This window comes from Arvicola amphibius, chromosome 4 (genome assembly GCF_903992535.2).
Source record: "Arvicola amphibius chromosome 4, mArvAmp1.2, whole genome shotgun sequence".
Lineage (NCBI taxonomy): Eukaryota > Metazoa > Chordata > Mammalia > Rodentia > Cricetidae > Arvicola > Arvicola amphibius.
The window spans coordinates 102,127,212-102,152,229 of record NC_052050.1 but is presented as its reverse complement, the minus strand read 5'-3'; the positions used below and the strand labels follow the sequence as shown (position 1 = coordinate 102,152,229).

At 45.1% G+C, this 25,018-nt stretch overlaps 1 long non-coding RNA gene across 1 annotated transcript; it reads right to left on the bottom strand.

Annotated features, from left to right (window-relative positions):
• Positions 1 to 3,978: 3,978 nt before the first annotated feature.
• On the bottom strand, positions 3,979 to 6,481 carry LOC119813355. Its single transcript, XR_005285172.1, has 2 exons — positions 5,222 to 6,481; positions 3,979 to 4,446 (listed from the first exon to the last, which is right to left on the bottom strand). It is a non-coding gene; the product is annotated as an uncharacterized LOC119813355 (long non-coding RNA).
• Positions 6,482 to 25,018: the final 18,537 nt, after the last annotated feature.

Sequence of the window (25,018 nt, the reverse complement as noted above, 5' to 3'; positions counted from 1 at the left end):
CAACACTTACTCAGGGTGCCTGGGATCAGAGGTTCTTCAGCAGCCTGCGCTCCTCTGCCCCATGGTGCTCAGGTCTCTTGCTCAGGCACTGGACTGGGGTGGTGGCCTCCAGACAAGAGTCCCCACACCTCTATGCAAGCAGGCAGCCTCAGGGGGGTGACTTGGTAGAATGTGCCATCTGGGCCTGAGGAGTTCACCAAGTGCAACCATCACTCAGCTGCCTCTGTGGGTGCTGTTCTGTCCCACTCTTTCTATTTTCTCTTTGCTTTGAGACAGAATCAAATATAGCCTAGGCTGGCCTCAAACTTAAAGGCTGATCCTGAACTCCTCATACCTGTCCCTACCTCTAGGGTTCAGGATTATGTGTATATGCTACTACACCCAGTTTTTTATCGGGGTCATTTTTGAGACAGAGTGTAACATGAGGTTCCTGCTTTGTTGGGATTTCTGTCCTGTCCGGTTCCCACAGTCATTGGGTCCCAAAGAAAATCACACAGAGTTCTACATAAGTTATAAACTGATTGGCCCATTAGCTCAGGCTTTGTATTAGTTCTTATAACTTACATTAACCCATTATTCTTATCTATGTTATCCACATGGCTTGGTACCTTTTTCAGTGGGGCAGGTCACATCCTGCTTCTTCGATTTCTGGTCAAGACTGTGGAAAGAACTTCCTTCTTCCCAGAATACTCCTGTTCTCCTTGCCCTGCCTCTGCTTCCTGTCTGGTTGTCACGCCTATACTTCCTGCCTGGGTACTGACCAATCAGCATTTATTTAAAACTTAATTGACAGAATACAAAATTGTCCCACACCAACAGGGTTTCAAAAATGTATGTATGTATGTTTGTATGTATGTATTTAGCATAGGCTAGCTAACCTTAAACCTACTGTATGACCCAGGCTGGCCTTGAATTTGTAATTCTCCTGCTTTGGTCTTATAAATGCTGGATTGACAGCAGGCACACTGTGGATATCTAACACTATTTCATCTTCCTGGTCCTGCAGTTACTTTCTGCTATGGCTACAAAGCAGGTGGCTATAAGAAGGTTTTGTGGGTCAGTCATACTGTCATGCGCTTGTCATTTTCACACTGAGAAGACCAAGACAGGGGGACTGAAAGTTCAAGGCCAGCCTGTCCAAGTCAGCACCAGTAGCAATAATAATTATTATTACTGTGCTTTTGGTTTAAGTCAGTTTGCTGAGGGAAAACCCAAAGCAGAGAAAGCACACAGGAGAGAAAGCCACACTGACTCCGGTCAGGAGACCCTGGGATGTGGTGGGGATCAGAGTCCTGGAGAGCAGTGGGTGCAGTGGGAGTCTGGGGCCAGCATCAGAGCGAGACATTTGTGGAGCAGTGCTTGATTATCATAGTCACTTAATATCTCTGAGTCTCAGTCTCTAAACCTGTAAGACGGTCATGATCCAACAGTGAGGGTCAGTGCAGAACCGGGTGTTCAGGAAGGGGTCGGGGACTGAGAAATATCAAGAAGGTGGCATCACATCAGGGAAGGAGTGTGCAAAGCCAGATTAGGAAAAATTTGAAAGTCCTAAAGGGAATGAAGAAAGAGGCTCACAGGAGAAAAAGACACTCCTTCCAGAGGTGTTCTCTCTTCTGTGCCCACTCACCTGGCCCCAGTGATGTCACAAGCACAGCCCACCCTCAGGAGCTTTCCTCACCTAGATGGGATGAGGTCATCATTGTGGCGTGAGGTCATCATCATGTACTCTCTGGGGGCCCTGAGGCTTTGCTTCTTGCTTTGATTAGACCATTGTATTCAGCTGATTTTGGTGGGATTCAGGGCCAGCTCTATGGGTTTGCAACCATGCAACCTGTACTTGGCTGTGTGCCCAGAAGGGTTCTGTCTTAGTGTTCTATTGTTGTGAAGAAACAGGCTGTGGTAATTCTTAAAAAGAAAAAACATTTAATTGGGGCTGGGTTACAGTTTCAGAGGTTTAGTTCATTATCTTCATGTGAGGGAGCATGGTAGCGTGCAGGTAGACATGGTGCTGGACAAAGAACTGAGAGTTCTGCATCATTTTGTTTTGTTTTTCAAGACAGCGTTTCTCCATGTGTAGCCCTGGAGTCCTGGAACTTGCTCTGAAGACCAGGCTGGCCTTGAACTCACAGAGATCTATCTGTCTCCGCCTCCAAAGTGCTGGGATTAAAAGTGTGTGCCATCTCTGACTGACTGGCTAAGAGTTTTGCATCTTTATCTTTAGGCAGCAGAAGTAACTCTGCTTCACACTGGGAGTAGCTTGAGCATAAGAGACCTTAGAGCTCACCCCCACATGACACATTTCCTCCAACAAAGCCACACCTCTTAATAGTGCCACTCCTTTCTTTCAAACCATCACCAAATCCAGCAAAATGTCTGCTGTGGATATTTTGAAATTATTTAATTTTTTTTTTTTTTTTTAGATTTAGGGGCTGGAGAGATGGTTTAGCAACCAGTTAAGAGCCTGGTTGGATTCAATTCCCAGCACCTACATGTCTGTAACTACACTTCCAATGGATCCAACATCCTCATGCAGACATATATGCTGGCAAAACACCAACTTATATAAGATTAAAAAATACATTACAAAACATTTTTAGATATTTATTTTATATGTATGGGTGTTTTGCCTGCAGGTGTGTATAATACGGGCACCACATGCGGAGAGTTCAGAAGAGAGTGTTGGATCTCCTGAAACTCTTTTATCTTGTAGGAACCCTTGTGGTTACATGAGCCCACTTAGATGATTAAGCACAATCTCAAAGTTCCTAACTTAACCACCATTGCAAAGTCCCTTTGCCATACAGCTGACACACGGACTCCTGGAATATATTGTGGACGTATTTGGGGTGCATGAGAACAGGGAGCAAGGCCCTTTTCGGGTCAGCACTGCACCCTCCTGACCTTGTCACATGGAGGTCTATGCCTGGCATATACGGCATATACTCAATAGATAATTGCTGAATAAATGGACAGATAGATGCCATGGGGAGCACAGTTGGAGTACCCAGTGTGGGCTTGAGAAACTGGCTCAGGCAGGATGGGGCAAGTCACTTTGGGTCACTGACCCTTTGCTTGCAGGAGGGGAGAATGGCTGCCGGGAAGCTGATCAGACTTGACAGGCTCAAGAGAAGGTGGCTAGTTCCCTTGTGGGCTCAGCTGGTCCAATGCCCACCTAGTTGGTTTGGACTGCCCTTGGTTGCCTGGACATGTGCATTTTTCTCCTCTAAAGTTGTGCCACTTTCTCTTCCCCAGGGTCACTTCTGACTTTGAAGTGATGGGCTGTCTTAGTAAAGCAATCCTGTTGTCACAAGGGGAATTATGACAACGTTGTGGAGGCATGGCAACCTGGAGGTCATAGTCACCCTGCCTGGCCTGTGACGGGTAGCAGTGTGTCTGCCTCACATGAAGCCTGGGCCCCACCCCCAGCTCCAAACAGGCAGGTGGAGATGCACAGTCATTATTCTTGGCTTCCTAGAAAGTGTGAGACCAGCCTAGTATACTTGAGCTTCTGGTGGTGGGTGTGGCCAGAGGTAGGGAGGAGCTGGGGGAAGGGGAAGAGTATGAACAAAATATAATTTTTTTAAATGAGAAGAGACATGGTTTCCTAAAGTCTGCACCACTCAGAGTCTGGGGATTAGAGGGCTCATCAAGTTCAAGGTCATTTTAGAGACAGTGAAGTCTTGCGAGAAAAACCTGCAGTTTTTTGTTTTGTTTTATTCTCTCTAGGTAGCTCAGGCTGACTTTGGAGTCTGACCCCTTGTTTCCACCTCCTGAGTGCTGGGATTAGGTGCATCCCACACCTAACTTTAGATGCTCCGGGAGACAGGCCCACCCAGAATTCCCTGTGTCCCATGAGCTGAGCCTGGCAGACAGAGTTGGGGAAAGAATGAGCAAGCCACAGTAGTGAGGTGGGCCAGGAACAGAAGCCAAGGTTACATTCTGGAGATTCAGGTTCCAAGAGAATGGCAGGACAAGTCATCTCATTTATTTATTTATTACATGTGTTTATTTATTGTGTGTGAGAGAGCGTGTGGGCACATCAGCCCATCCACAATCCACATATCATTCAACACACACTTGCCTAGTCACCCATTTTCATTAAAAAACCCAAATTGAAACTGCATCCTTTCTGTCATTGGGAAAAAAAATGGTCAAGGCTGCTTTACTGAGGAGGGAAGGGCTGGAGACAGCCCACACATGTGCCACCAGAGGTGGTCTGTTGTGCTAACCTGGGAAAATGTGTGTAAAGGTGAACAAAGACACACTCAAGAGTGTAAAAGTGAACCAAGCACATGTCTGAGAGGCCCAAGGGTCTTCAGGAGAGGCTCTGGTGGAGGAAGGAGGCAAGTTCTTCTTCCTGGGAGCACCGTGCCAGAGGAGATCTGGGAAACTGCGATGTCTTTTATCCCCCTCCGCTTGTTTCAGGGGCACGTATTTCTTCTGAAGCTTTAAAGGAAAATCCAATAAAATATATTTTTAGACATTTCCTCAGCTAGGCTCTGTGCACACTGAAGAAGCGGCTGCATTTGTTGAGGGCACTCTCTGCCTGTAGCTGCACTCAGCTCTTAGAAACCTCCTTGGGTACCTGGGGTGGTGCTTCTACCTTTCTGGTCTGTCCGCCCTTCCTTCCTTCCTTCCTTCCTTCCTTCCTTCCTTCCTTCCTTCCTTCCTTCCTCCTTCCTTCCTTCTTCCTTCCTCCCTTCCCTCCTCCCTCTCTCCCCCCCCTCCTCCCTCCCCCTCTCTTCCTTCCCTCCCTCCCTCCCTCCCTCCCTCCATTCCTCCTTTCCTCTTTCCCTTCCTCCCTTCCTTTTTTTGAGACAAGGTTTCTCCACATAGTCCTGGCTATTTTGGAACTCACTTTATAGAGCAGACTGGCCTTGAACTCACAGAGATCTGTCTGCCTCAGTCTCCTGAGTGCTGGGATTAAAGGCACACAACACCATGCCAACCCCTTCTGATTTTTTGGGAGAGAAATCTGAGGGTTGAGTGGTTTGCCCGAGGGATCACAGCTCACAAAGCACCACAGCCTGTGGGGATGTGTCAGAGCCGGGAGTCTGTGCCTTGCTTTGGGGTAGGGTCAGGAGTGCCTGTCATATCTGTTGAGTGCCTGCTGGCCCACCCCACATTTGTAGACAAAGGGGAAAGGCAAAAGTTCACATTTGATTGTGGTTTGAATTTCCCAGCATGCATCAGTGCCCACTGGATCCGGGCACTCACTCACCTTCTGTGCAGACAGGAACGGCAGATCTGGAAGCTGGCGCTCCTAAGGCTTGACTAGGAAGAGTCCTGCTGAGTGGGGGTGATTCCCAGCAGGTGACCTAGCTCTGGTGCCGGGATAATGGGCAAACAGACAGCCACATGGGAGCCCAGCTGGAGAATGGTTGCAGATGTCCCAGTGTGGCTCAGAACCATCTGTGTCAGTAAGAGACTTGTCACCACAGTGCTGGTCTACAGACAAACACACCGCAGTACATGCCTTCTGGGCCTTGTGCACGGTTCAGAAAGAGAAAAGTTCTCATCTCATGGAGTGCCAATTCCAGGGCAGGGCAAAAGCCATCATGAGGACACAGGAATGGAATTTTGGCCTTTGAGTTTGAGACACACAGGATCAGAAAGTATGAACCCTGCAAGAACAGCCAGCCAGAAGAACAGCATGTGCAAAGGCCCAGGGTCAGGAAAGAGCCAACGTGTGAGAGGAGTAGATTACCTATCTGTGCAGGGACAGAGTGGGCTATGAGAGAGAGGCAAGGGCTGGGGTTGGCTGTGGATTCCCAGGCCTGGATGAGAGCTTAGATCCTACTAGACTACCAATGGGGGTTGTTGTAGGTAAAAGAGGAGTGAAATAGTCTGGTTTTCCATATAGGAAAGCATTCTGGTTTCTGAATGGAGACTGTCTTAGTCTGCCTTCTGTTGCTATTATCTGAGACTAAGAAACATGAAAGAGAAGGACGTTTAAATTGACTCACAATTTAAAAAGCCAAGTACATGGTGCAGAAGAGAGTCTGCTGAAAAATAGAATGGCAAAAGGGGCGTATGATCAGCTCTCAAGGTAACTTAGGAGATAAAGAGGGGCAGAGAGAGAGACAGAGAGACAAACAGAGAGAGAGAGAGAGAGACAGAGAACTCACAAGCACGGGAAAGACATTTACTCCTCAACTGCATAAAGCTCACATTTTACAATATCCTTGGCAGTGGTTTCAGTGTGAATCTTGGCAAGATGAGCCATCTAAGAGCAGAACCAAAGGTGGAGTGTGGCTGGGGAACGCAGCAACAGTTGGATAGTCTGGATAAGAAGGGGTGGGGGCCAAGATGATGGTGGGGACCCTGGAGCAGAGGGCCTGGAATGAACAGCATGCACTGGGGGGTACTGGCTTACTTTTGTCTACTTACTTTCTCCCCCAAATTTCAGGCTTCTAGAGATCAGAGAGAATGCCTGGGCACACACACATTGGCCGAATGTTGTGAATCTATATAGTCCAGTTTCTTGGCTTCTCTCTCTCTCTCTCTCTCTCTCTCTCTCTCTCTCTCTCTCTCTCTTAGACGTGAGGCACGTATCTCTATTGACGCCCAGCTGTAGCTCAGGAGCTCTCTATCTCGGGATTTCTGTTTTCTCAAACACCTGCCACACATTTCATGGCCAGGGCACTGCATGAGGCCTTTCCTACAGTTCTGGCAGGGAAGTCCCAGAGAAAATTCTGGTTGGCCCATCTGGGTGATGTGACTATCCTAGAGCCGGGTCTGGGTCACATGACTTTCTTATTTCTGAAAGAAGGAAGCTAAAGCCCACAGCCTTCTCTCGTGGGCTCCAGATGTCCAGGGCAGCTTCTGCTGAGAAGAGACGAGGTTTCCGGGGAAGCTGGGAGTCAGGTTGTTAAATGCTCTTTCAGCCTTGTATTTTATTGTCCTTTGCGGTCATTGTGGCAGCACATATTGTCCCAGCTGCTCAGCGACTGGGGAGGACTGTCCTTTGCAAATAAAGTCCTCAGTCCAAGCACCCCAAGCTCAGGCTATCCAGTGTTCTCACCTCCTGCCTTCACTTGATCAGGCTGGGAGATTTTACAGTTAATCCTGAGCTGTTTCTTCTGCTCCAAGGTGGGAGGTCCCTTACCTTCCTGGAGAAACATTCTAGAACCTCTGTGTTTCACCTCAGTCAGTTCAAGACTACAGCAAATTCCACAGAGCTAGACAAAGACTTTGCATGACATCAACTGCTAGAAAATTCCCAACTCCCGGGCAAATGCTTTCCTCTTCAGCCTCCTCTGGTTGGAGCGGCCGGGGGAACTCTCCACCAATGAGCAGCAAGGCTGCAAAACCTGGAACTCTATAGCTTAGCAACAAGAAATCTGGAAGAACTCAAGAATCCATCTGAGGAAAGGGGAGGAAAAACAATGAGAAGGGAATTAGCTAGTAACAAGCCTGTGGGTTTTATTATTACCTTGGCGGAGAGGCAAGGAACACACACATTCAGTGTTGATTACTGCAAGGGCCAGAGAGCAATCTGGACTTCAACTCTGAGGCTCATGGTCCCCCTAACACCAAGTGAGTGCTGTGATAGGGATCTGAATGGAGTTAAGAGTGGGAGACAAAACAGGTACAATCACTGAAAAAGAACCAGACTCCAGACGTCCTGTCAGTCTATGTTTTTTCTCTGAGATCATCTTCCATCTTGATGTCAGGGTGGCCTGCCAGACAGAAATGGGGACAGGAGGTCCTGGTGTGTTTGGAGGGTTTCTCTGACTTCAGCTGGAGCAGTGATGTGGTATTGGTGGCACCATTTGATGACCACAGAATGTCACCCACATGTCACCATCCAGGAGCTGTAAAGCAGAAATGACATCAGAGATGTGTCTGTCCCTTAGACTGACAATCTGAGGAACATTTCATTTGTATTTTAATAAATAAAGCTTTCCTGAAGTTCAGAGAGTAAAACAGTCGCACTGGTCAGCCTTACAGACCAGGTGGTGGGGACACACACCTTTAATCCCAGTAGTCACACTAGTTTGCCATAGAAACCGGGCAGTAATGGTACACACCTTTAATCCCAGCTTTAGAGAGGATTATAAAATGGGAGGAGACAACTCCCAGACACAATCTCATTCTGAGATTCCTGGAGGCAGGATCACCATTTTGGACTGAGGTAGAAGTAAGAGCCAGTGGCCAATTTGAGAGTCCCCAGAGGTGGTTCGTGGGTGTCACACACATGAATTCCCTAAATTCGAAGGGATCTTGTAAACTGATGTTAATTGGCTTCATCCCGAGTTTGCTTCTTAGAAAAACCCCTTTAGTCACGTCCCTATCTGTGGGATTGAACGTGAGCAGGACTTTTCTGTTTTAACCACCCGAATTTCTCAGGACCCCCAACCCTTCAGTCTGAGGTGAGCAGGCAAGCCCATCATCATGTTCCAGGACAGGATGCAATGAAGCTAAGCCAGGCGTGGGGCTAACGCTTAAGATCCCAGCATTTAGGAGGCTGAAGTAGGACCTGGAGTTCGAGGCCAGCCTTGGCTACACAGCATTGTCAAGGCCAGGTTGAGCTACATTAATCCTTAGCAACACACACACACACACACACACACACACACACACACACACACACACACACACGCTAAAAGCAAAAAACAAAACAAAACAAAACCAACCAACCAACAACAACAACAAACAACCACCACCACAACCAAACACACCTAAAATCAAGCCAACAAAAATGAGAAAGCTTCATGGCTGGGGGTAGCAGTTAGTACGTGCTTGCTTAGAACGTATGAAGCCTGGGTTCCATCTCCAGCATCACAAACTGCGAGTGGGGGCATGTGTCTGTAACCCTAGCCCAGCACTCTGAAGGGAGAATCAGGAGGATCAAAAACTCAAGTTATCCTCAGTTACACAGCAAGTCTGAGGCTAGCCTAGGGTACATGAGACTATGCCTTAAAAGAAAAAAAAGTCAGCTTTCCTTGTTACAAGGAAATTTCCTCTTCCTGAGGAAATTGAACCTGCTGCTGCTGTTGGCTCACTCTGTGTATGAGACAGGGGACTTGAATTCTATGGCCTGTCTTTTTCATTTTACAAATGGAGTTAGGAAGGTCTTTGGCCTCTTGGTAGCTCTAATTTCCTGCTTAATCAGTACACAGGTGGCTGGGCATAGTGGGGAGGAGCCATGGGCTGCCTGCCAGAGTGGTCCTGAGCAGATGCTTCTCCCCAAGCCCGTGCCTTGTTTCTCAGATGCGAACAGCAGGGGAAAGTGTCCTGTGCTGGCATGGCAGGGGAACGGTGTTAACGAAGAGCGGGGTGGGAGTTGTGCTGGCTCCACAGGAGCCAGGTTGTTTAAATTAGGGTGAGAGGACAGCCTGGCCTTACATTTCTCAAGGGTGTTTCGAAGCTCGTCAGGATCACCCTTCTTCGCCCTAAGATGAGGTCCTTATAGACATTGATACAGAACTATTGAGCTAGCTGGGGCTGTGTGTGTGTGTGTGTATGTATTCAGGTGCATGAATGCCATGTTATATAAGTGGAGATAGACAACCTGGTGTCAGTCCTTGCCTTTCACCTTGTTTGAGACAGGGGCTCTTTTGTTTTCCTCCAGGTACAACAGGCCAGCTAGCCCTCTGCCTCCCATTTCCCCTGGAGAAGCGTTGGAATTAGAGATGTGTGCTCTACTGTACTCAGCTTTCCGTGACATCTGAGATCCAAACTCAGGTCCTCATACTTGTGCAGCGAGTGCTTTACCCACTGAGAATCCCCCCAGCCCGATCCCTTTGGATTCTATTGACCTCACAGAAGAGGTCCAGAAAGGTGAAAGGTCTTGGTATTAAGTGGTGGGGTCAGAATTAGAACACAAATGGCTCAGGGACTGCCCCCACCCCAGCTGGCCACTCCTCCTTGGTGACTATGCAGGAAGGGTCCAGAGAGTGTGGCAAGGAAGGCGGTGCTGTGAAAATCCATGTGGGGAGGCTCCAAAGGGAGCGTTTGGGTCCTGACATGATCCTGGCAGCCTGGCATGACCCTAGTGTAGGAATGTGGCTTCTGAATGCTGTTCCTTACTAGTTTTCATGGAGATGTATCCTAAGCCTGCTCCCCATGCTCATCCTGGAGATGCAGTGGTAGAGCAGGGAACTGTGATGGGTGTTCTTGGTTGTCAACTTGACTATATCTGGCATTAACTAAAACCCAAGTAGCTGGAAACACCTGTGAGGGATTTTTCTGTTAATTAAATCACTTGAAATGGCAAGAACCACTTCTAATCTGGATCTTTGAGGTGAAAAGATTTACCTTTAATCCAGATCTTTTGAGGTGGGAAGATCACCTTGAATCTGGGCCACACTATCTGTAGCAGCCTATATAAAGGAACTGCAAGCAGAGAGCTGGCTCACTCCTTGCCTGCTTGCTCCTGCTCTCGCCAGCAGTCCATTCCTTCACTGGCATTAGAGCCCACTTCTGGATTCCACAGTCTACTAAAGACAGCTGAGATATCAGCCTCATGCATTGAACAACTGCTGGACCTTCCTGGTAGACAGCCATTGTCAGGTTAGCTGGACCACAGTCTGTTAGCCACTCTAATAAGTTGCCTTTATATGTGTGTATGTATATATATATATATATAATTAAATATATGTGTGAGTATGTATATATATGCGTGTTTTATATATATAAAATATGTTATATATATATATATATGTATGTATGTATATTTCTGTTCCTTTCCTCTAAAGAACTCTAACTCATAATAATCTGATATCCTTGAGAGGTCAGGAAAAAATAATTTCCCCTTTTTTTTCCCTCCTTTTTTTGTGTGTGTATGTGCAGAGAGAATGCGTGTGTGCGTGTGTGCAGAGGGAATGCTTGTGTGCATGTGTGCAGAGGGAATGCTTGTGTGTGTGTGTGCAGAGGGAATGCTTGTGTGTGTGTGCAGAGGGAATGCTTGTGTGTGTGTGTGCAGAGGGAATGCTTGTGTGTGTGTGCAGAGGGAATGCTTGTGTGTGTATGTGCAGAGGAAATGCCTGTGTGCAGAGGAAATGCTTGTGTACAGAGGAAATGCCTGTGTGCAGAGGGAATGCTTGTGTGCAGAGGAAATGCTTGTGTGTGTATATGTGCAGAGGGAATGCTTGTGTGCGCATGTGCAGAGGGAATGCTTGCGTGTGTGTGCAGAGCAAATACTTGTGTTCATATGTGCAGAGGGAATGCTTGTGTGTGTATGTGCAGAGGGAATGCTTGTGTACACATGTGCAGAGGAAATGCTTGTGTGTGTGTGTGTGTGTGTGTGTGTGTGCAGAGAGAATACTTGTGTTCATATGTGCAGAAGGAATGCTTGTGTGTTGGAGGGGAGAGAGCTGATTGTTCTTCCCAGCCGCCCGGCTAGCTTAGCCCCGAAATAATCACACAAAAACTGTAACAATAAAATCACGGCTTGGCCCATTAGCTCTAGCTTCTTATTGGCTAACTCTTACATTAATTTAACTAATTTCTATTAATCTGTATATCACCATGAGGTCGTGGCCTACCAGAAAAGTTTCAGCATGTCTGATTCTGGTGGTCGCTCCATAGCATCTCCCTGACTCTGCCTTCTTCCTCCTAGCATTCAGTTCTGTCTTTCCCGCCTACCTAACTTCTGCTCTGCTATAGGTCCAAAGCAGTGTCTTTATTCATTAATGATAATCACAGCACACAGAGGGGACTCCCACATCTGTTGTGGAGACTAGGGGCAGGTGCTGGGTGTCTTCTTTGATCACCACCTGATTTTTTGAGGCAGGGACTCTGCTCAGCTGGCTGCCTCTTGGGTCACGCACTGATGTCACAGGCACACACTCCAGTGCTGAGGATCCAAACTCAGATCCTAACATTCCTGCAGCCAGCCTCACCACCTGAGCCATATTTACTCCTGTTGTTAAAGGCTTCAAGCAAACACACGGGAGTGGGGAATAGGGTAAATTCATGCATATATACCATCCAGAGCAATTTGCAAACATCAACATATATCAGACTGCAACAGAAAAAATACTTTGCCACTATTTCCCTTGAAAATGAGCAGTAGTGAGTTAATGTGAGTGAAAGCATGGGCCCCTCAATGTTCCTGGGGCCTCATGAGTGCTTCTTTCACAGCTGCATGAACTCAGAATCCAGAGAGGGCTCAGATGTCACAGCAGGTCATGCTGGTTACTTCTCCCCTAATTTCCACACAGTCCACTCCCCATTTGTTGAAGAACTCAGACCATGTTATGGTTAACTGGAGTCTGGATTTTGCTCATTTTTGATCTCATAAAGTGTCACATGTCCGACTCCCGTGTTCCTTACACACTGGTACTCAAATGCGGAAGCCCCAGGGGCGGTCTCACATTCCATTCAAAGATGACATCTGACTTCCCATCTCCATGATCCCAGCAGCTGTTAGTCATTGTCCCAACCCACCACTTTATTAGAGATAGTAAAACAGTGTACACTTAGCTTGTGCAGGCTGAGGGGAACACTTCCATAAACAGTGTCAGTGTGGGACTGGGATGTGGTTCAGTAAGTAGGGGGCCTAGCGTGCATGAGGCCTGGCTGTGCCCCAGTGCTGTGTAACAAAAGTGTGGTGGTCATTCCTAGGATCCCACTTAGGATGTGCAGGCTCACAAGCTCAAGGTTGGGGCTGGTGAAACGACTTGGTGCTAAACTTTTTGCTGCAAAGCACAGAGGTCTAAGTTTCGATTCCCAGAACCCATGCAAAGCCAGGCAGGTCACCTGTAATCCCAGCACTTGGGAACCCCCAGGGCAAGCTGACCAGTCAGACCAGTAGAGACAGACCCTTTTCTGTATATAAGGTGAATAGCAGACATCAACCTCAGGCCTCTGGTGTAAATACCAGTATACATATGAACCAACACACATGGGAACCTGTATACACATGCATGTACACACATGAACCTACACACATGGGAACCTGTATACGCATGCACGCAGAAATTCAAAGTCATTCTTGGCTACAGAGTAAGTTTGAGGCCAGTCTGAGCTACATGAGATAGATCAGTGCTGTGATGTCTCAGCAGAGAAGGAAGGGCAAGGCCAGGGCAGCTCTGCCATCTGAGCCATTTGCTTGGTCTCAGCCCTGGCCGGTTCATTCCAGCTGTGAAATCTCTGGGCCTGCAGTAAGCTCCAGCACTTTCTCTGCCCATCACAGTGATCAAGATTGTAAGCCCAGTCACAGAACTAAGCCGACACTAGAACACGCTAGGGAATCCATTATAAAAATTGTATTTTAAAAACAGGATATCACTCTGTAGCCCAGATTGGCCTGGAACTCACTATGTAGCCCAAGCTGTCTTCAAATGCACAATCCTCTTGCCTCAGTTTCCTGAGTGTTTTCATACAGGTATGCAGCAACACACTTAGCTAAATGTATTTCAAGGCATCTAATTTAACACCAGTGACAGGAGGCTAGCAGCTTCCATTTTGGACAGCTCTTCTCTAGAAAACTCCTCACTTACTATGCTTGCACATCGTAAAATAAGGACTGATGAGCTGTTTCAGTAGGAAATTGGGTGGATTAGATCACGTATATAAAGGCTGGGGCACACAAACTCCCATAAAATGTTTATATCTATTCTCAACATCAACTTGACACACTTTAAAAAAAAAAGAGGCAAAAATTCCAGATTTTTTTTCATGGAAAATATTCTTCATTACAGAGGAGTGGAGGCAGCGAAAGCTTCAGGTTACGAGGACTTGTCTTCATCACAGGCCCAGTGGTAGCTCAGTAAACTAAGCAATCACTCCAAATACTGTGTTGCTTTACTTTCCTGCTTGGAATGGTTTCCGGCTGATTGTTACACGAATGTGAAGCAGAAAGGCGAGTAGTGCCCATTTCCCTCAGTCCCTCTCTGGACGCACACCTGCCCGGCAGCAGGCGGGTTATCAAGCCCAGAGGAACCCTCTTCCAAGCTTGGCTTTGCTATATCCCACTGAGATTCCGGCAACTTTACCTGCAGCCAAACCACAGCAGTATAGGGCAGCGTGGTGCCGAGTGGACAGCCCTCTCTCTGGTGCTACCGTCCTCAGTGGCTCTCTGTGGGGCCTTCCTGTCTTTGCAGCAGAAGTTCTTCCCCCTAGAAACTCGGCATCGGAGGTGTCAACCTGGGAACATATTTGTGTAAAATTAAAAAGAAGAATATGTTTTGAGCATATTTAAGTCCTAACTATGCTAAAGAAAGAAATATTGACTGGCACAATGCTACTGACTCTGAGTTTTCTGGCTTGCCTCCTCAAATGTTACCTTTGCTACATAACCTAGACTCCCGAGATTGCTGAATGGCTGGTCTCCTTGGAAAGCTACATGGGTCACCTTGCAGTCATGGCCACCTGGCCACCCAGCCACCCAGGCCTACTCTTAAAGTCCACTTACCTGAAAATACAGTGCTTCTTTTGGAGGGAAAAGCTGCCAGAAACAGGGACCTTATGTGTTCAATCTTGAGGGGCAGTGAGTCATACAACATTTCTGGAGGGCACCAGGGAATCAGTGCAGAACTTAAAATGGCACAGATCCTCTGGTGAAGACATTCCACTTCTTGGGTTTACACTAACAGCACTTGCACCAAGGAAAGTGTGTGTTATCACAGTCAAGTCCCAGAGATGACAGAAATGTTGGCCAGTAGGGGGTTGCTGGGTGGTACTGGAATGGACTGGTCCTGAGAGCTGCATCACCAGGGTAATCAGCCACACCCTGGCCTTCTCTTCATGAGAAAACAAAACAAAACAAAGGACCCTTGATCTTGCCCATAAAATTTATATCAATTGTACAAATCACAAATGGCGGCACTTCCTTTGTGTGCGCAGATATGCGTACGTGTAGAGGCCAGAGAACATCTCTGAGTGCTCCTCAAGTCCTGTGCATCTTGTTCTTTTGAGACAGGATCCTCTTACTGATCTGGACTCTCCAGTTAGACAAGGCTGGGTTTACAGGCATACACAACACACACACACACACACACACACACACACACACACACACACAGAGAGCTGTTTACCTGGGCCCTAATTAAACATGGGTCCTCAGATTTGAAACCACTTTACGAACTGAGCCATCCCTCCAGCTTGGTGGTTACTTCTTAGAAGGTGAAGTTGGACTTAGAGTAAATTTTTCATTTACTTTGCAGGTGTATTTATCCACTGTGCGCTGGAGGACGAGCACCTTTATCCACTGAGCCCCTCACCAGCCCCTTTATTCTCTTTTGTACTATCTTTTTTATTTTCTTTTTTAACCATAAAGATTACATTTTTAAATATCTGGGATAATTAAAAAGCATTAGATGGTATATTAAAAGTCACTTCCAGCCAAGGTGTCATAGCAAATGCCCATAATCCCAGCATTTAGGTGGCTGAGGGAAGCCTGAGTTATAACAGGAAGATCCTGCCTCAGAGATGGGTGGTGGGAAAGGAGGAAGGACTTGGAGGGAGGGAAGGGGAAGGGGAAGGGTTGGAAAAAAAGTCATTCTGCATCCTGGTTGAAACAGTATAATAAACCAACACTCTTTTACCGCATGTCTGTCAGGCTGGGGTAGCAAAGGACTACAGGCAAGGACTACAGCTATCTTGTGGCTACAATGCAATGTGTGCCCATCTGTGGGGCCTTAGGTATCACATTTAACAGACGAATACAATCCAGCCACACTTCTGCTCTGAGTCCCTGGCTGAATCCTTTACCCACTGGTGTGGGAGGTCCTTCTGTCTATGCGCTGTTTTTATTGGTTGATGAATAAAGAAACTGCTTTGGCCTATAGCAAAGCAGAACAGAGCTAGGTGGAGAAAACTAAACTGAATGCTGAAAGAAAGAAGGCAGAGTCAGTGAGACGCCATGTAGCCATGCTAGAGACAGACGCCGGACAGAAGCCATGTGGTGATACACAGATTAATAGAAATAGGTTAAATTAAGATGTAAGAGCTAGCCAATAAGAATCTAGAGCTAATAGGTCAAGCAGTGATTTAATTAATACAGTTTCTGTGTGCCTATTTTGGGGCTGAGCAGCCAGGAACAAACAAGTGGCCTTATACAACAACCAGTCTTCGTGACAACAAAGTATTAAGTGGAGATGATAATGAGTCCTGGGGCCAAGAGTCTAGGTGAACATGGGAAATGAGGCTTGTGGGCTAGTAGAGGCTAGCCCTTGAGAAAGATAATGGCCTTCTGTTCTGAGCGGGGAGGTGTGGCTACAACACTTGGCTGCTAGTGTCCAGCTTGGCCACCTGCTTCTGCAATAGCTCTGGCTGTCTGCTTCCTTGTGGCCTTATGTGCAGCCCTGTCCCCCACTGGAGCACCTGAACCCCCTCAGAAGCTAGAACTAAATCTATGGCCAAATAAACCAAACGTGGCTCTTGGAGGAAGGCCTCAGACAAATAATTATTTTCTAAGTTCTTAGAGCCTACAGGTTGGAGGGGGTCATCTTATTTGGGGAGATTCAAATGATAAGTGTTTTAATCTTGACACACACACCAGGGGCCACCACTTGCCATTGGAACCACTCCAGGGATGGAGTGTGGCTTGTTTATGCATCTCCTGGGCACCCACAGGTTTAGGTTCTTGCATCTGCTGCATCTTCTTGTTCTGCTCACACTCTGTGCTGGCTCCGCCATTGCACTTCAGACTCCACCAGCTTTGAAAAGGGACCCTGAAGTGGTGGTTTCACCCTGAATCTGTGCGTTACACAGCTGGTCTGGCCTCACTCAGGGCTCCCCATTTCTTGTGCTACATTGTCCTACTCCAGATTCTCTCTGGCTCCCCTATCCTCTCCAAATCCCACCCAGTGAAAGTTTGAGACAAAGAGAAATGTTAAAATGTTAGGGCCGGAGAGATGGCTGGCAGTAAAGTTTATGCCTTGCAAATATGGGGTTCTGAGTTCAGATCCTTGGGACCCATGGAAAAAGCTGAGCATGGTGGTGTACATCTGTGTCCCACAATGATGACATAGAAGGCAGAGGCAGGCCGACCCCTGGAAGCCCTCAGACCAGATAGCCCAGCTCAGCTTGATAGAGTTCCAGGTCAATGAGAGTCTCTCAAAGGAGAGGCAAAAGTCATGTGAAGACCCACACGCGAGGCTGTCCTTAGACTGCCACATATATACTGTGCACACATCTACCCACAGTCACATGTGCACACACACAAACATGAAAAAGAGGCCAAGAGATGACTCAGTGATTAAGACTGTACCGGTGGGTACCGGCGGTACCGGCTGTCGGAGGGGTTAGGAAATAACCAAAATAGTCCTTTTATAATAAATCAGTTTTAATAAAAGGGGAAATAAGGGAACTTACAGAACCAAGGGTCCAGCGGAGCAGAAGGTAACGCGGGGGATAGCAAACGGGGCTCTTCCGGAGCCCCGATCCTATTTAAGGGTATCCTACTCCCCTGGGGCAGCTACGCCCCTGAACGCAGGGATTGGGCCAGCTGCCCCAACATCTCCCCCTTTTGTCTAAATAAGGCAGATTCAGAAACCAAATACAACTATATACAACGGGAACAGATCATATAAAATTACAAGAAGTAAACAATATCAGGCGAGGAGCATATAACAAAGAATTTTTCTAATCACTCTACTTTGGGAAGTCTAAATAATGTAGAAGGTAGCTACCATTATCTAATCTTCAACCACATCAAAGATCTGAGACGGAAAGTAATATTACCAAAGCAACCAGGAAGCACAAACGAGAAACTTCCAAAATGTGCAACAGAAGACGGAGACAATTGACTACCTGGGCAACCACACGAAGTCTTGATAGCAATGTTGAGGCAACCAACTTTGGCTGAGGCCTGAAAAAACCTGACATACCATTATACAACGGCAAGGAACCTTTAGTAGAACTATCCTATCCTGTCTTGGCAAGATAAGACAATTCTGTTTTATCCACTTATGGATATTTCGTACTTTAGTCAGTAATGGAGGTATGGGCTTTTCTTTGCCCCAAGGCCAGTTCTGCCAAGTAGAAGACAAACTCCCAGTGGAGTGTCTTTGGTGCTCAACGTTCTCTCGGGAGTAGAGCATTGTTGCCAGTAGTGATTGTGTCTCATAAATACAAAACTCTAGGTTAGATTAAAGGCCATGTTCTACAGCTCTTCAAAGAGGTCGAAGATTATGCTATCTATACTAAATACAACCTCTATGTGTCTAAAAAACTTGATTGTCCTAAATATAAATATGACCAACATATAATTCTCAACACTTATGTAACTGTATGACTAATAGAAAAGACAACTGTGCAATAAATGAAGACAATGATTTCCGAATGTAAACAGGGTAATATCTGAGGTAGAAATGTACATTGCAATATGGTAAACAATGTCATTACATAAATAATATCAGAGGTAGAGATGTACATTGAAATATAGTAAACAATGTCAATATAACAATTGTTTCAAACAGAGGTAGTATCATACTCTCATACAATGTTCAATATATCAATATACAAGAATCAACACTCATATAGTTTTTCAAAAAACAATAACTCAAAAAAAATCAATTATTCCTTCAGATCACCAGTTAATCCCTCCCCCCCTTTTTGTGATATATATATATATATATATATATATATATATATATATATACACACACATAATTTATACCCGAGTCCATATAAAGCCTTCCACAACCCGACAACCCTATACCAGCCACCAATTAGTGTCCCTAAACCTGAGGGTAAACTTTGTTGGGAGGGGGGGCATCATCATCTAAGATTGCTTCCAGCTGACATAGGGGCGACTTTTCTTCTCAGGGGTTCCTGTGAAAGCAAATGATGGTAGAGTACCCAGGGTAACATTTCATCTAGGAAAAATGTGTCCAGCCTCTGAATATTTTGAGGAAATGAGGCCAGAATGTTGTCAAAAATGTGCACTATTCAAAAGTGTTCTGTGCAATTGGTACCAAAAAACAGGCCAAATATTAGCGCTACAAAAACATGACGTCATAATAACCAGTTGGAGTTGATGTTGCGGGGCCCTGTCTTCATCCTGGAAACTGCAAAGATTACTGAAGAAAAAATTTGTCGTTTGCCCGGCGGCGGTGGCGCATGCCTTTAATCCCAGCACTCGGGAGGCAGAGGCAGGCGGATCTCTGTGAGTTCGAGACCAGCCTGGTCTACAAGAGCTAGTTCCAGGACAGGCTCCAAAGCTACAGAGAAACCCTGTCTCGAAAAACCAAAAAAAAAAAAAAAAAATTGTCGTTTGTTGCGAGAAAGATAAGCATTATCTACAAAGACACATACAGACGTATACGTGCATATCTTCAATGAAAGGTACATTAAAGACAACCATAGATATGAAGGAAGGCAAAGAAGGCAAATATATTGGTACCATTATCAACATTATTGTTATTAATATTCTGTCTCATAACATGACTCCTAACCTGAGACAGAAACTCTGAGAAATCTCTTATAAACAAGCTTGGAATTGGAGAGAGACTGGACCAGAGTCCAACTCCAAGAAACCAGCTCTAAATATCTATAAAGAAATGCATATTGACACACATTCAAAAACTTGTTTTTTATACTCACGGAGCTTACCCAATGTTAATGCTCATCCTTGTTGGGTTGCAATTGGTTTCCGTCCATCAGTGTTCAAGGTATCCAGGGTCCCTCAGATCCTTCGAAGGTGAGCGTCTTCCTGTGGGGATAAGAAAAGAACCCTGCCCCCGAACTATAGGTCTCTTACCATCAGCATGTTCACCATCCTTGTGCATGAATTGTTATTTTTCTTTTCCAAGGGGCTTCTCCTCTTCAAACCGAACCTTTATTAACTTTGATGGTATCCACGATTTTTCTTCTCCTGTGGAGACAAGAGCAAAACTCCTTCCCCAACGCAGCACATCCCCTGGCTTCCATTGTGAGGTTAGCACATCCTTGAAATAAACTGGTTGATTTAATTCAACAGACTTTTCCATTATCCAATGTCTTTCTGCAGCCGTTGTCCCCTTCTCATTAGCGTTGAGAAAATTCAAGGTTAGTAAAGCATTATGTAATCTATTTCTGGGGGTATTTTCCACCCCCTTTTGCTTGTTCAACATATCCTTTATAGTCCTATTTGATCTTTCAATGACTGCTTGACCTGTAGGATTGTAGGGTATACCTGTAACATGCTTAATGTTGTAATAAGCAAAAAACCGTTTCATTTTCCTAGAGACATAAGCTGGACCATTATCCGTCTTTATTTGTGCAGGTATACCCATGATGGCCATAACTTCTAATAAGTGAGTGAAATCTGAATCGGCCTTTTCTGAGCTTAAAGCAGTTGCCCATTGGAATCCTGAATAAGTGTCAATGGTATGGTGTACATATTTTAATTTTCCAAATTCTGCGAAATGGAACACATCCATCTGCCAGATTTCATTCCTTTTAGTGCCCTTTGGGTTAGTCCCTGCAGGCAGTGGTGCTTGGTTATAGAAAGAGCAAGTAGGGTATTTATTTACGATCTCCTTAGCTTGTTGCCATGTAATAGAAAACTCTTTCTTCAAGCCTTTGCTATTGACATGATGCTTTTCGTGAAATTCGGAAGCCTGCAGCACACTACCAATCAATAATTGATCAATATCTGCATTACCTCGTGCTAAAGGACCTGGCAGACCCGTATGGGATCGGATATGTGTTATATACATAGGGCAAAGTCTGTTCCTGATCATTTCTTGTACCTGGATAAACAATAAGGTTAGTTCAGTATCATCAGGTATGAATTCAGCAGTTTCAATATGTAAGATAACTCTTTCTGCATATTGTGAGTCAGTAATAATGTTAAGAGGATCCTTAAAATCCCTTAGCACCATAAGAATGGCAAATAACTCTGCCTTTTGGACAGAATCGTAAGGACTTTGTTCCACCTTACTCAAGTCTTCTGATTTGTAGCCTGCCTTCCCTGATTTATTAGCATCAGTATAAAACGTGCGGGCTCCAGCTATTGGAGCATCACGGACAATTCGAGGAAGAATCCAAGAAGTTCTCTTTATAAAGTTAAGCCTTTTGCTTTTTGGATAGTTGTTATTAATTTCTCCTAAAAAGTTAGCACAAGCTCTTTGCCATGGTTCATTATCTTCCCACAATTTTCGTATCTCATCAGCGGTGAAAGGCACTATGATTTCTGCTGGGTCTATGCCTGCTAGTTGACGAAGTCTCAATTTGCCTTTTATGATTAGTTCAGAAACCTTTTCCACATAGGTTTTTAATTTCTTACTTGGCTTATGAGGTAGAAAGATCCACTCTAAGAGAATATCATCTCTTTGCATTAAAATTCCTGTAGGAGAAATTTTTGAAGGCAATATGACGAGAATACAACTGAGTTCTGGATTCACCCTATCCACATGTGCTTCCTGCAATTTTTCTTCAACCATTGTCAGTTCTTTTTCTGCTTCAGCTGTTAACTCTCTGGGACTGTTTAGGTCTCTTTCCCCATCTAAGGTTTTGTTTAAGTGAATTATCATATCAGGTGTTATCCCAACAGCCGGTCGAAGGCTGGAAATGTCTCCCAACAACCTTTGAAAGTCATTAAGAGTTTGCAGTTGATCCCTCCTAATTTGTGCCTTTTGTGTCTTAATTTTTTGCAAGCCTATTCTATAACCTAGATAATCAACAGAATCTCCTCTCTGAATTTTTTCGGGAGCAATCTGTAATCCCCATTTAGGTAGAACTATTTTCACCTCTTCAAACAGTCTCTCTAAGGTATCCATGTTTGAATCAGACAATAAAATGTCATCTACATAATGGTAGATAATGGATTTGGGAAACATCTTGCGTATTATTGGTAATGGTTGATTCACAAAGTATTGGCATAGGGTGGGAGAGTTCAACATGCCCTGTGGGAGGACGGTCCACTGGTATCTCTTGGTAGGTTGAGAGTTATTATAAGTAGGCACTGTGAAGGCAAACTTTTCTCTATCTTTTTCTTGTAAAGGTATGGTGAAGAAACAGTCCTTCAAATCAATAACTATGAGAGGCCATCCTTTTGGTAATAAAGAAGGCAGAGGAAGTCCAGATTGCAGAGAGCCCATAGGTTGAATAATCCTGTTAATAGCTCTGAAATCCGTCACCATTCTCCATTTACCAGATTTTTTCTTAACCACAAATACAGGAGAATTCCAAGGGCTGGTAGATTCTTCTATATGTTGAGCATCCAATTGCTCTTGTACTAGCTGTTCTAAAGCTTGCAACTTTTCCTCAGATAAAGGCCATTGTTTTGTCCATATCGGTTTCTCAGTTAACCATTTTAGAGGTAGGGCCGTTGGTGATTCTGGAGGGGCATCCATTGGTTTGTGTTCTTGTACAGCCCGAATGGCTGGTTTTCGCCATCTGTAATACCTTTTGATGTTTTCCTCAGAAATATATGCTCTAGAGGCAGCAGGAATGTTAATTTGAGTATTCCATTGCTGCAATAGGTCACGACCCCATAAATTTACTGCAATAATAGCTACATATGGCCTTAATTTTCCTATTTGTCCTTCTGGTCCTATGCACTTAACCCATCTCGTGCTTTGTCTTACTCGAGATAGGGTCCCAATTCCCAAAAGTCGAACATTTACATCCTGTAGTGGCCAATACGGATGCCAAGATTCTGGAGTAATGATACTAACATCTGCTCCTGTGTCCAGCAGGCCAGTAATGAAAATGCCATTTACACACACTCTTAACTTTGGTCTTTGATCACTTATAGAAGTTTGCCAAAATACACGTAATTCATCTTTTGGGTTATTTTTGCTTCCAACAGCAGACATGGGGATTTCTAATTGTCCTGACAAGGCATGTTCTCTGTTGTAACGGGAAATGACTGGACCACATTCGCCATGGGGGCCTGCGAGAGGCCCCCCATGGCGTTTCCCGCTTGCAGCGGATTTCCTTGCCTATCTCTTGACGATCTGCATTCACTGTCCCAATGCCTACCTTTTCCACATTTCCTACATAAACCTGAAGGCTGAGGCCTCCTATTCCTGTTATTCCTGGAAAAGGCATTATTATTATTATTATTTCTGTAAATCCTTTGTCTGCAATTCCATTTCATATGTCCCATTCTGCCACAATTAAAACATTTGGTATTTTGATGTCTCCTTTTACCGTTGGCAATGGCTTCTTCTACCCAGGTGTCGGTGTGAAACTCAGTCGATTCAATATTCATTGTATGTAAGACCCATTCCTTCAGGGGTGCTGATCTGATCTTTAGAGGCGTCAAAACCCTTTTGCACTCTACATTGGCATTCTCATAAGCCAAGGACTCAATTGTTACCTGCCTTGCTTCTGGGTCAGTTATCCCTATTTGTACAGCTTTAGTTAGTCTATGTAAAAAGTCAACAAATGGTTCTCTCGGACCCTGTTTAACTCTGATATATGATTCCGTTCTCTGTCTTGGGTCTTGAACCCTGTCCCAAGCCTTCAAGGCTGCGGTAGTACATATGGGTAAAGTGTGTTCATCATAATTAGCTTGTTCTAGAGGATCAGAATAAAGTCCTTCACCCATAATTTGATCTAGGGTGATGTCAACTCCCTTTGATCTTTCCTGCTGTTCTAAAAGCCTAGCCTCTTGTCTGAACATGCACTTCCAGCTCAATTGAGGTCCGTCCTCTAAAACAGCCGAGACTAGGTCCAACCAGTCCCTAGGGGTGGGGTTAATTGTTATGGACCAAGACTTTAGCATCTCCTTAACAAAGGAGCTATGCATCCCAAAATTCATAACAGCTTGTTTAATTTCTTTCAGATCATTCATACGGATGGGTTCCCATGTATATTCCTTGGTGATCTTAGGGTTTTTAGAACCAGTCACCTTTTCTGTAGTTATCACTGGGAAAATAGGTAGAGTTCTATTAAAGCTATCCCGGAGAGTTCTATTTATCGATGGGGTTGGGACTTTCTTTTGTACTATTTGCTCCTGTTCATGAGAGTCCATAATTTCCTCGATCTTTTCAAATCTATTTACCATTGCCTTCTGCAATGCCTCAATCTCTTGCCCAGTATTATGTTCCAAGGCTTTCATAGAGGATTCAAAGGTATGAAGTTTGTCCAACACCGATAACATCTCATCCTTGGACAGAATTTTTATGGCATGAATGGTGCCATCTTGTATTGAAATTCTGTCCAGTAATCTTTCATAGCCCTTTGATAAAGTCTTGTTAATACATTCAACGGTTCGAATCTTCTCAGATAATGTTTCAGTTCCTACCGACAGGGATTGCAATTTATGATTCAAATTCTCAGATAGTGTTTTAGTTCTTACCGACAGGGATTGCAACTTATGATTCAAATCAGCTGTTCCTGCCTCCATATCTTGCATTTTCCTCTCAAGTGATAAAGCCATCTCAGAGAGAGATCTGTTATTCCTTTCCTTATGAGATTCAAACTTCTCGAAAGTTTCAAACCGTTTACAAAACTCTTGCATATTTTTCTCAATTAACAAAGCCATCTCAGAGGAAAGTCTATTGTTCCTTTCCTCGAGAGCTGCAACCGTCTTTTCAAGCTGTTTATTAGTGTTTTCCAAACCAGTTATGTCCTTGTTTAGTTTTTTAGCTCCTGCCTGTAAGGACTCTATCTCTTTTTTATCTTCCAACCACGTTGTAATGAAAAAAATAAAAATAAAGAAGATACCAAGCCCTGTAAATATCCAGCCAAAGGAAACCACATCTGTATCACTCAAAAATTCAATCATGTAATTAAACAAATTATAGAATCCTTTAATAGTGATATTATCAGACATTTTTAATCTGAATGCTTAATTTCAATCAAATGAAAAATTACCTGTAATTACCGCTGTCTGCCACTAGATGGCGCAGTGCACCTAGGTTCACGTGTTTTTGGGAAACCAAAGATGGCGTCCTGTGTAGAGTTCAAGGCAGCGATGTTTTGCTAGCTTGAAATCAACGTTGAATCTCTGCAAAAGCTTCACAAACAATTTGGCAGGCGACCCGGCGCCGCGGGGTTCGATGCCTGGGAGGCGGCGGCCGAGGTGGCGGAGGTGCTGTATGGAGGGGAGACGCGCGCTGCTCTCAACGGCCGGTGGCTAGACCGGGCTGAGCGCGTTGGTGGCTACGGAGGAGCGAGCCGCGGT